Source organism: Mus caroli, chromosome 7 (assembly GCF_900094665.2).
Source record: "Mus caroli chromosome 7, CAROLI_EIJ_v1.1, whole genome shotgun sequence".
NCBI classification, from domain to species: Eukaryota; Metazoa; Chordata; class Mammalia; order Rodentia; family Muridae; genus Mus; species Mus caroli.
Window position 1 is genome coordinate 103,445,680 of NC_034576.1, and position 11,327 is coordinate 103,457,006.

General features: G+C 41.5%; 1 protein-coding gene across 2 annotated transcripts in view; it reads left to right on the forward strand.

The window, feature by feature from the left end:
• The window catches only part of Fam168a (family with sequence similarity 168 member A), a 132,323-nt gene that overhangs the window by 55,391 nt on the left and 65,605 nt on the right, over nt 1-11,327 (forward strand). The gene's annotated exons all lie outside the window — the stretch shown is intronic.

Consider the following 11,327-nt stretch of genomic DNA (forward strand, 5'->3'; position numbering starts at 1 on the left):
AGAGTGAGTTCCAGGACAGCCAGGGCTACACAGAGAAAGAAACCTTGTCTCAAAAAAAAAAAAAACAAAAAAAAAAAAAAACCCCTAGAATATTAGTATGAACTTGTAATACCCAAGAATAAATGCAGTTTGGGCTACTCTGAATCTTTTTTATTTTTTTTTGTAATATTTTTTATTGGTTCTTTGTAAATTTCACATCCTGCACCTCAATCCCACTCATCTTCCTCCCCCGCCACCCATGTAACCTCCTTCCCAAAAGAAAATAAAATCAAACCAAAACAAAGCATCTTTCCGTAGACACTGTGCTGTGTCACAAGTATAGCCTTTTGCTCAACCATCCTGCAAAAATGTTCACTGGGATGAGTCGTTGGTCTGGTTCGAGGCCTCTGGCTTCTGCTGCACTATCAACACTGGATCTTCACTGGGACTCCTCTTGGGTACCCTGTTGCTCCTGTGTCATGGAGAGCCTGTAGCTTTGGTTCTGTAGAACTGACCACTTCACTTGCTCCAGTAGTTCTTAGATAGGGTAGACATTGGGATGGGCCAACTCAGAGCCCTGGATCTGGGCCTGGGTGGAAGCTGAGTTAGTCAGCTGTTGGCTTGTCTGCCAGCTCTCCTGTACCTTCACCATCAGGGCCAGCTCTCTGGCCCTCATGGCCTCTGAGGGCTCCCAAGTATTGATACACCTGGGTTGAGCCATAGTTTCATCTCTGAAAATGAGGCTGTAAATGTTACCATGCCTAAGGTTGTGGTGAGAATCAAATGAGAGTAAATAAGAGAGTAAGCACTAAGTCAGTTCTCATTAAATATTCTTTCTATCTCATTGAGAAGCCTCTGAGTAGAAATCAGACATTTATTCAAGTGACTGACCTTGTTTTATTTAATTCTTAAAAAGTAGCTGAAGGGCTGGAGAGATGGCTTAGTGGGTAAGAGCACCTGATTGCTCTTCTGAAGGTCTGAAGTTCAAATCCCAGCAACCACATGGTGACTGACAACCATCTGTAATGAGATCAGACTCCCTTTTCTGGAGTGTCTGAAGACAGCTACAGTGTACTTACATATAATAAAAATAAATAAATCTTTTTTAAAAAAGTAGCTGAAATTAACCATATCAATTAGGAATTGGGAGGCTGAGGAGTTATTAGATGCATGTCTTCATTGAACCAAGATTGAGATTCTGATATGGCAGTATAACACAGTGTTTGCTTCTTAAAGGAAGCCAAAGGAGAGAAAAAGAAAGAACCCGGAAATAGAGGCTCCAAGATGTTGGTTTCTTTGGGGGACTCAGAGGCTTAGTGTGTAGTTATTATTATAGTAAGGAATATGGTAGCAAGCATGGTAATAGTTGAGGGCTCTACCCTGATCTGTAGGTGGGGAGACAGAGAGAGACACAGAGACAGACAGAGACAGACAGGGCCTGGTGTGAACTTTTAAAAACTCAAAGCCCACCCCCCAGTGGTACTTCCTCCAAGGCCAGCACCTCCTAATCCTTCTAATCCTTTCAAATAGTGCTACTTCCTGGTCATTGGGTATTAAATATGTAAGCAATTCTTATTCAAACCCACATTCCACTTTCTGACCCCCAAAGATATATAATAACGCAAAAATGCATTCAGTCCAACTTCAAAAGTCCCCATAGTCTTTCATAGTATTAATACTGTTTAAAAATCCAAAGTTTCTTCTGAGACTCATGGAAGTGTCTAACTATACTCCCCACCCCCATAAAATCAAAATGAAAATGTAGATTATATACTTTCAATATATAATGGCACAGGTGGAAAGGGAACATAGTAAGGAAATTATTGGCACAAAGTAAGACCTAAAACTAGCAAGGCAAATTCTGCCTTTCTGTGTCTAATTTCAAACGGCTCTTCAAATCTCCAACTGCTTTAAGCTTTGTTGTCTGTAACACACTTCTTTTTCTTGGGCTGGTTCCACACCCTGACATCTCTAACATCATGGGGTCTCAACGCAATTCAGGCTTTACCTTCACAGCTTCATCTAATGGCCTCTCTGGGCTTCCATACGGGGATACTCTGTCATACGCATGGCTTTACTCACTTTCCTTAGCCAAGAAGGGAGATTTGACAACCTCTTTCTTGTATTGTTGAGTCTAAAGTCATAACCATGTAGCTAATACTGCCAAGTTTTCCTGCTTGATGGAGCTGGAAGACATTCCTCTCCTTTAATAACATGTGTATCAGCTTTTTGTTGTTTTTGTTTTCCTTTACTGCTTAAGCTTTCCTTTGATTCCTTCTCTCTCTCTCTCTCTCTCTCTCTCTCTCTCTCTCTCTCTCTCTCTCTCTCACGCGCGCACGCACACACACACACACACACACACACACACACACGTTGTAAGCTAAGCTGTGAGGGTCTTATCCTGAGGTCACTTCTCTTTATCTCCATTTAGCATCCAGCTTTTCTTTAGACTTTTCATCTCCTTATGCACTGAACTTGGCTCCAACAAAACATTTCCTGGTGCTCCTTTTTCCTCAAACTATATATTTTGTATTTGTTTTTGTCCTGCTTGTTTGTTTTCATTATACCTCTGCATTAAAGTGGCTACTAATAACCATAAGACACAGCTAATACTAGACTGTCTTTAAGTCTCTTCTGCCAATGCCATTAATCAAACACTCTTCAAGTTATGTTAGTCTCACACAGATTTTTAGGACAAGGATAAAAAGCAGCCACAATTTTTGCCAAAATATCACAAGAATGGTCTTTATGACACTTACTAATAATATTTTTCCCCTCTGAAACTTCTTGAGCAATCCCTCACACTTCAAGTTATCTTCAACACTGTCTCCCATGTCCCTACTAGGATGACTCCATCCAAAGCATCCAACCACTTTTCTAGTCCAAAGTCCCAATGTCTCACATATCCTTCAACAAAATGCATAGTCAAGCTTGTCATAGCAATACACCAGTCCCTGGTACCATCTCCTGTCTTAGTCACTGTTCTATTGCTGTGAGGAGACATCATGAGCATGGCAAGTCTTATAAGAGAAAGCATTTAATTGGGTCTTGCTTACAGTTTCAGAGGTTAGCCCATTATCATTGTGTTTGGGAACATGGTAGCAGGTGTGGCAGGCATGGTGCTAGAGAAGTAGTTGAGAACTACATCCTGATCTATAGGCAGAAAGAGAGAGACAGGGAGACTGTGTCTGGTGTGGGTTTTTAAAACCTTGGAGCCCACCCTGAGTAACACACTTCCTTCAATAGTACCTATACCTCCTAATCCTTCTAATCCTTTCAAGGAATCCTAATAGCACTTCCTAGTCACTGAGCGTTGAGATATATGAGCCTATGGGGACTGTTCTTATTCAAATCACCACAGCCTCTAACAAATTATACCTCCATTTCTTCTTTCTCATGGGCTTGGTATCCGATAATAGGATAAAGCTATTGAGCAGGCCATCTGAATTATACAAAGGGACTAAGCTTTATTTTAGACAAGACATCCTTTGGTAATGGACTTGATTATCCTTTGCACTTAAGGATTATGATTTCAACGAAACATTTTGAGGTGATTGCTGAAGAAACTAGGTCAAAGCAGGTATTATTTGTGAAATTAACAATCAATTCTGCCCTTTTTGTGTCCTAAAATTCTAAAAGAGGTTAATTACAGGAAGGCCCTGGAGCCATATGTTCCCTTGTCTTGGAAATAGCCCTGTTTGAGTGTAATGTGCTCTCTATGCAATGGTGTCTAGATACATGGCAGACGATATCTGAGTTTATTACTTTAGTTGTAACTTTAAGAAGCTCGTATGAGCCGGGCGTGGTGGCGCACGCCTTTAATCCCAGCACTCGGGAGGCAGAGACAGGCGGATTTCTGAGTTCGAGGCCAGCCTGGTCTACAAAGTGAGTTCCAGGACAGCCAGGGCTACACAGAGAAACCCTGTCTCGAAAAACCAAAAAAAAAAAAAAAGAAGCTCGTACGCCGATGCGCTCCTCCTCCTTCTCAGATGTGCGATGCGCTCCTCCTCCTTCTCAGATGTGCGCTAGGCTCCCTGCTGCTCTCCCCTCTGTCCATTGTGTTCCAGCCACACTCACTGTCTCAATCTCTAGGTTCCTGTCAAGCTCTTTTCTGCTTTAGTTCCTTTGTCTTTGTTGTTTCCCCTTAAGTGTTTGCTTGCTTTTCTTTCCTCTTCCCACTTCTATAATTGTTCTTTGTTTATATCTGGCTTAAGTGCTGCTGCTTTGGACTGGCCTTTATGACTTAACAGTGTTTGAACAAATCTCATTACTTCCACATGAGCATTTGTTATAAAAGCTGCAAGGAAGGCTCTGTAAGTATGTCTCACCTACACTTCTGGATTGTGTAAAGTCTGCGAGGGCAGGGTTAAAGTTTGAGTAGTACAGAATGCCATTCTCAGCGTCTGTGCTGGCTGGTTTTATGTGGATCAACGTGGGAGGGCCCAGATCACTGTGTGTGGTGCCTTGGCCAGGCTGGTGGTACTTCAGAGATCCCCCTGCCTCTGCTGCCTTGGTTCTGGGGTTACTGGCATGTACACTACAGTTAGCTTTCCACGTGGTTGCTAAGGATTACAAGTCAGGTCCTTTTGCTTGCACACTAGAACATTTTAAACACCTCCAAGAGAAACCTTGTACCTCTTAGCATTCACTCCTTATTTTGGCCCACTCCGTGTCATTGGCAGACACACACACACACACTTTTTTTTTAATAAGTAAAAGTTGCCTGTCTAAATGGGAAAAATAAAGAATCTTCTTGTGCTTTAGTTGGAAAGGTGGTAATACTTATCAGATGGCTGAATGTGTAGTGTGGGAGGAGAAAAATTGTTAAGGGGTCTAAAGTCTGGTGTGGTAGCAGCACATGTCTGTGATCCCAGCACTCTGGAGTCAGAGGCAGGAGGAGTGGGTAAAGCGAAAGCCAGCCTAGGTTAAAGATGGAACTCTTCAGTCAAAGCCATATTATTATTTATAAAAATAAAATTATTCTTATTATTTACAGAGAAAGGCTTAGAGTTGTGTCTAACAATTGTAAATAATAAGTGTCTGAGGGATCTCAATGTGGACTAAAAATGCTGTCCTTGTTCTTTAGCTGATAATAGTCTTATGCTAGAGATGGACATTTAAATTATGAAAATACCCTGGAAAATGAGCTTACACTCATCTATACCCAGTACTTTATATATGTAATAGGTAGTTTTATATTACTTATATTCAGGCTAATCCTGTAAAGTGTATGTGTGCATGTGTGTGTTCATGCATGTTCATGTAAGTGTTCCCGTGTGGTGTGGGCATAAATGTGCACCCAGGTTCATATGCATGTTTTGCATGTGTCTGTAAAAGCCAGGGATGGATGTTGGGTGTCTTCCTCTGTTACTCTTCACCCTGTATGTTGAGACAGAGTTCCTCCCTTGAGCCCCAGAGCTTGCCAGTTTGGCGTATCTACCTAGCTATCTACCTGGCCAGCCGGCTTGCTCCGTGGAACCTTCTATCCCTTTCTCCTTAGCGTTGGAATTACAGGAGGGTTGCCATACCTACCTGGTGTTTACATGGACACTAGGGAGCTTTGTTTCTCACACTTGTACAGCAAGTACTTTATGCATTGAGCCATCTTCCCGGCTTAAAATGGATTCTTAACCACATTATTGTACATGAAGACACTAAGGCTCAGAGATGCTAAATGTCTCGTTCAGAGTTACATGCGATAAAAAGGTGATTTGAGATGTGGACCTGAATCTCAAACAGCAAAACCTTATTCTGATGTTTACAAAGCAAGCTCTGATTTTGGTTAAAAGACCTTAAGATTTATTACATATTTTAAATATTCATCTGCCCTGAATCTTAATCTTTTTATTCCCTTAGTCAAGGGGGGAAAATGAAGCCAATTCCTGGTATTGTGCCACATGCCTATAATCCCTGTTTCAGGAGATGGAGGCAGGAGAATGATCAATTCAGGGGATTATAGGTATATGCCACAGTACCAGGAATTGGCCCAGAAAAGGAGAGCTACCATTCAGGAGACTGGTGACATAGACAATGGACAAAAACCAGCTAAGGCTCCACCTTAGGTCTTCTCTGTCTCTAGGTTTTTGTGTTCTGCTCTTGTTTCCAAGATAAGGTCTCAGGGTGTAGTTCCCATAGGCCTGAAAACCACTGTATAGCCCAGGGAGGGCTTTCCTTAACTATCAAGGGTCTTCTGCTTACAATGAGTGGCTCTTAGTTACTTTTCCTGTTGTGACAAAATATTTGGAAAGCAGCTTAAGGGAGGAAAAATTATTTACTCATCGTATTTATTTTATCCATTGTGGCAAGGAAAGCATGGTGGTGGTAGTAGCCTGGCGCCCCATGGCAACAGGATTGTGAGGCACATGGCCTTAACAGGAAGCGGAGCACGAAGGCTGGGACTGGAGGCGGAGATCACCTCGGAAGACCCGTTCTTTGTGACATACTTCCTCTAGGCAAGTCCTTCCTTTTGAAAGTTCTGCAGGCTTCAAAATAATACCATACGCTGGGACTGAATGTTCAGAACATTAGTCTGTGAGGGAAGATAGCATAAATGTGGGTGTTCTTAGCCATTTCCAGGTATTTGTGCACAAATGATAAGATTTTTTCACAGATTTCCTTCCTACATACTTAATAAATACTCAGTCAGCCTGCTCCTGAGGTCTGATCATAGCTCTCTCTCCTCTTTGATTTGTCTGTGATTAATGGATCAGCTTTCTCACTAAAGTACCTTATTCCTGTATCTACAATAATAATAATGTTGAACTGGATTATTCAGGGCTCTTCTATTTCTATATATGGGACCTAGGTAAGCCTTTTTGGATACTTGTATATACATCGATTATAATATACTAAGACAGTTATCAGTAACTGCACATACACTTATTTGCATATGGAACAGTTCCCATTAATAATATGGCTTTTTTAGTATTTTCATTTTGTTTTCTATAGACTTCATGTTTTGTTTCTGTTTTGAGCAGTTTCTCTATGTAGCCCTGGCTGACTTGGAACTTGCTTTGTAGACCAGGCTGGCCTTCAATCACCAGAAGTCTGCCTGCCTCTGCCTTCCAAGTGCTGGTATTAAAGGCATGCACATCTAAGCCAGGCCAATTTGTAAAAATAACTTTTATTCTTCTGTAAGTAATTGTCATCTCCAAAGCTTGTTGCCCTATTTGCTAACCTTGGCCTTGTCCTAGAAGTTTCTAGCGTCCATACATTCTTATCTAGGTCTAGAATGTTTTCAGCCTCTGAGATGTACTACTGAATAAGGCCATCTTTTCTAGTTCTTTCTGAACTCTTGCTGGCTAGTCAACTCAGCTGTTCTGGTTCAAAACTCTTCTCCAAAATGACTGATTCAATCTGGCTTCTCTCAGCCTCTCCTGAATTGCTCTGTTTGGCCTCAAACTAACTCTGGCAATCTGTTCTAATCCTCTGTTCATTCTCAGGCTCATTCTGTCTTCAACTCTCTCTCTCTCTCTCTCTCTCTCTCTGTCTCTCTCTCTGTGCAACCTGTCTCTCTCTGTATAACTGTCACAGTAAAACTGTCCCCCTCTCCCTCTGTACTGTCCCTCAAGTAGCTTCCCTTTCCTCTGCTTGTGAGAGTTGGGCAGATCCTATTCTGTCAGACCTTTCTCTGATTCATTGCTTTGTCACTCAGTTAGATATCATGTTCAAGCATGAGTGTGTCCTTCTACAGATTAACTTTATCTTCAATGTTTGGGATTAACATTGTACATAGTAGTATGTACTAAGGGTATGTCTATATTCCAGCTAGAGGAATTAAAGGTGTGTGCTAAGGCTGAGCCACGCCACAACTAAAAACAGGCTTTCCCAGTATCAGTACAGTCTTAGGGTTCACAAAGTGATCATATATCCTGTAACACCGTTTTTGTTTTAAACACAGGATCTTAGGGTGGCATGGAGCTTACTTTGTAACCAAAGCTATCCTTAAAATCACTGCAGTCCTGCTGTAGACTTTCAAGTGCTAGATTACAGACATGTACCACTGCACATGGATTTCAGTGTAATTTGGAGAAAAATAAAAAAGAATTTTAGATTCAGGTTTTGTTGTTACTTGGAACAAAGTTCTGAAATGTGTATACATTTAGTGAGAACTTGATCTGTAGGAAAATGTTCATGGACCTGGCAGTTAATGTGGTATTTACTCAATCTCTCCTGAGTGAATGAGGTTAGTGCCCGAGTGGGAAGGTGTAGGGGCACAGTGTCATTATTATAGCAATGTGCCATGGAAGGGGACCATTAAAGAATAGCTAGTCCAGCTGCTTCTAACTCAGGGAATGGTGGCCTGAGAGACTATGATGAGTTTTTCAGGAAGGCAGCATTATGGAGTTGTGGTAGAGTGCCTGCGTTAGCACAGCAAACAAATATACAGAGTTGTTGGCTGGCTGGCTGGCTGGCTGGGTTCTTTCTTTCTTTCTTTCTTTCTTTCTTTCTTTCTTTCTTTCTTTCTTTCTTTCTTTCTTTCTCAATAGTGTCTTACTATATCTCTCTGTTCAATCTGGAATTTACTAAGTAGACCAGGTTGGCCTTAAATTCACAAAGATCTATCTGTCTGTCTGTCTGTCTGTCTGTCTATCTGTCTCTGGTTCCTGAGGACTGGGGTTAAAGGCATGTGCCACTACATCTGGTATACAGGGGAAATGTTTTTAAAAGTATTTCCAGTCTCTGACTTATTTAAGGATAAGTGAAGATATAGAATGTCCCGGTTAGTTTTATATCAGCTTGACACAAGGTAGAGTCATCAAAGAGAGCCTTAATTGAAAAACTGCCTGTAGAAGATTGGGCTGTTGGAGGACTGGGAGAGAGGAAGAGGGGAACTGCAATTGGGATGTAACATTAAAAAAAAAAAAAAAGATTGGGTTTTAGGCAGGCCTATGGGGCATTTTCTTAATTTTTGATGTGAGAGGGCCCAGCCCCTTGCAGGTGGGATCACCTTTAGGCAGGTGGTCCTGTGCTCTATAAAAAAGCAGGTTGAGCCGGGCGTGGTGGCGCACGCCTTTAATCCCAGCACTCGGGAGGCAGAGGCAGGCGGATTTCTGAGTTCGAGGCCAGCCTGGTCTACAAAGTGAGTTCCAGGACAGCCAGGGCTACACAGAGAAACCCTGTCTCGAAAAACCAAAAAAAAAAAAAAAAAAAAAGCAAAAAAAAAAAAAAAAAAAAAAGCAGGTTGAAAGCTGAGCGGTGGTGGCACACGCCTTTAATCCTAGCACTTGAGAGGCAGAGGCAGGCGGATTTCTGAGTTCCAGGACAGCTGAGACTACACAGAGAAACCCTGCCTCAAAAAACAAAAACAAAACAAAACAAAACAAACAAACAAAAAAATCAGCACCCCTCCATGGTCTCTGCATCACCAGGCTCCTGCTGTGTGGGTTCCTGTCCTGACTTCCTTTGAGGATGAACAGAGATATGGAGCTCTAAGGCAAATAAACACTGTCCTCTCCAACTTGATTCTGGTCATGGTGTTTCATCAGAGCAATAATAACCTAAATTAAGACATGGAAGTTTTGTTTTTTCTTTTTCCTTATTCTATAGATCCTGCGTACTAACTAACATAATCACAACAGTTTCAGTACATTGAAGCTAACTTTTGATCATAGTTGCCCCAGAGTGCTCTTCTCGCAGTGCGTTCCTCCTCAGAGGTCTGGTTGGAAGCAGTGACTTTCATGTATGATGTATAATTTATTTATCCTTCCTGGTGTTTGAGGCTTGTTGGCTTTGATAAGTATCTGTGTTCTATGCTAACCTGCACAGGCCTTGGGGTAGAGCTACTTAATGAGTGGAGAGTTACAGTACATGTGAAAGTCGGCAGATAGGCAAATGGCCTGTACATTGAATTAATTGAGTTAACCCATTAACCCAGCTTGTATATATCGAACTTAAGTGATCTCAGTGTTAGGAAGGGAAGCTTTTGTGAAAAGAAGCTCTCGGTTTTTTAATACAGGGAGGACTTGCTATAAAACAGAACCCCATAATGGAGAAAACAATGGACTCTGACAAGCCTGGGTTTTACTCTAAGATTAGTCAAGTTTTTAAAATTTTTCAGTTTTTAAAAATGTGTATGGGTGTTTTGCCTGCATATATTTCTGTGAACCACATATGTGCCTGGTACCTACAGAAGACAGAGGATGCATCAGACCCCTGTGACTGGAGTTACAGCTAGCATGTGGGTGCTGGGAACTGAACCCTGATGCTCTGGAAGAAAAGCCAGTGCTCTTAACTACTGAACCATCTCTCTTAGACCTCAGTCAGTTATCATTATAGCAGTGTAATCTTAGACATTTCTCTTAATCTGAACCTCTGTTCTCCTGACTATACAATGTGTTGGTAAGGAAAACTACCTAATAAGGGTACTTAAAGAGGTACCCTTATTAAAATTGTGACTCTGGGGCTGGTGAGATGGCTCAGTGGGTAAGAGAACCCGACTGCTCTTCCGAAGGTCTGGAGTTCAAATCCCAGCAACCACATGGTGGCTCACAACCATCCGTAACGAGACCTGGCGCCCTCTTCTGGAGTGTCTGAAGACAGCTACAGTGTACTTACATATAATAAATAAATCTTAAAAAAAAAAAATTGTGACTCTGCCAGTTGTGGTAGCGCATGCCTTTCTTTAATCCTAGTGTAGGAAGGCAGAAGCAAGTGGATCATTGAGTTTCAGGTCAGCCTGGTTTTCAGAATGAGATCCTGTCTCAAAACAAACAAAGAAGTTGTGATTACTGCCAAACATGATAATGAGCTATGATCTTTTATAAAAGAAACTGAGGCATGGGGCTAATGTTTTATTACTGCAGTGAAATATCCGAGACAGGCTGACTTTATAAAGATAAGAAAATTAGATGGTTAGTGGAAGAGCTAAAATGTGAGCCAGAACTTTCTGACTCCAGACTCATTGCTCTTCCTTCAGTATTAGAATATTCTGCTTCAGTGGAACATAAGCTGAAAAAAAAAAAAACATAAACTGCTTCTCTTTCCCCTCCTGCAATTTTTAAAAAGGATTTATTTATTTATTTATTTATTTATTCATTTATTTATTATACAATGTTCTCCCTGCATGTATCCTGCAGGCCAGAAGAGGGCACCAGATCTCAATATGGATGGTTGTGAGCCACCATGTGGTTGCTGAGAACTGAACTCAAGGACCTCTGGAAGAACACAGTCAGTGCTCTTAACCTCTGAGCCATCTCTCCAGCCCGAGTCTTTTTTTTTTTTTTTTTTTTTAGTTTATTTTATGTTTATGGGTGTTCTACCTACATGTATGTACCACATGCGTGCTTGGTTCCTGAAGAAGTCAGAAGAAGGAGTTGGGTTCTCTTCAAATTGGAATTATGGGTGGA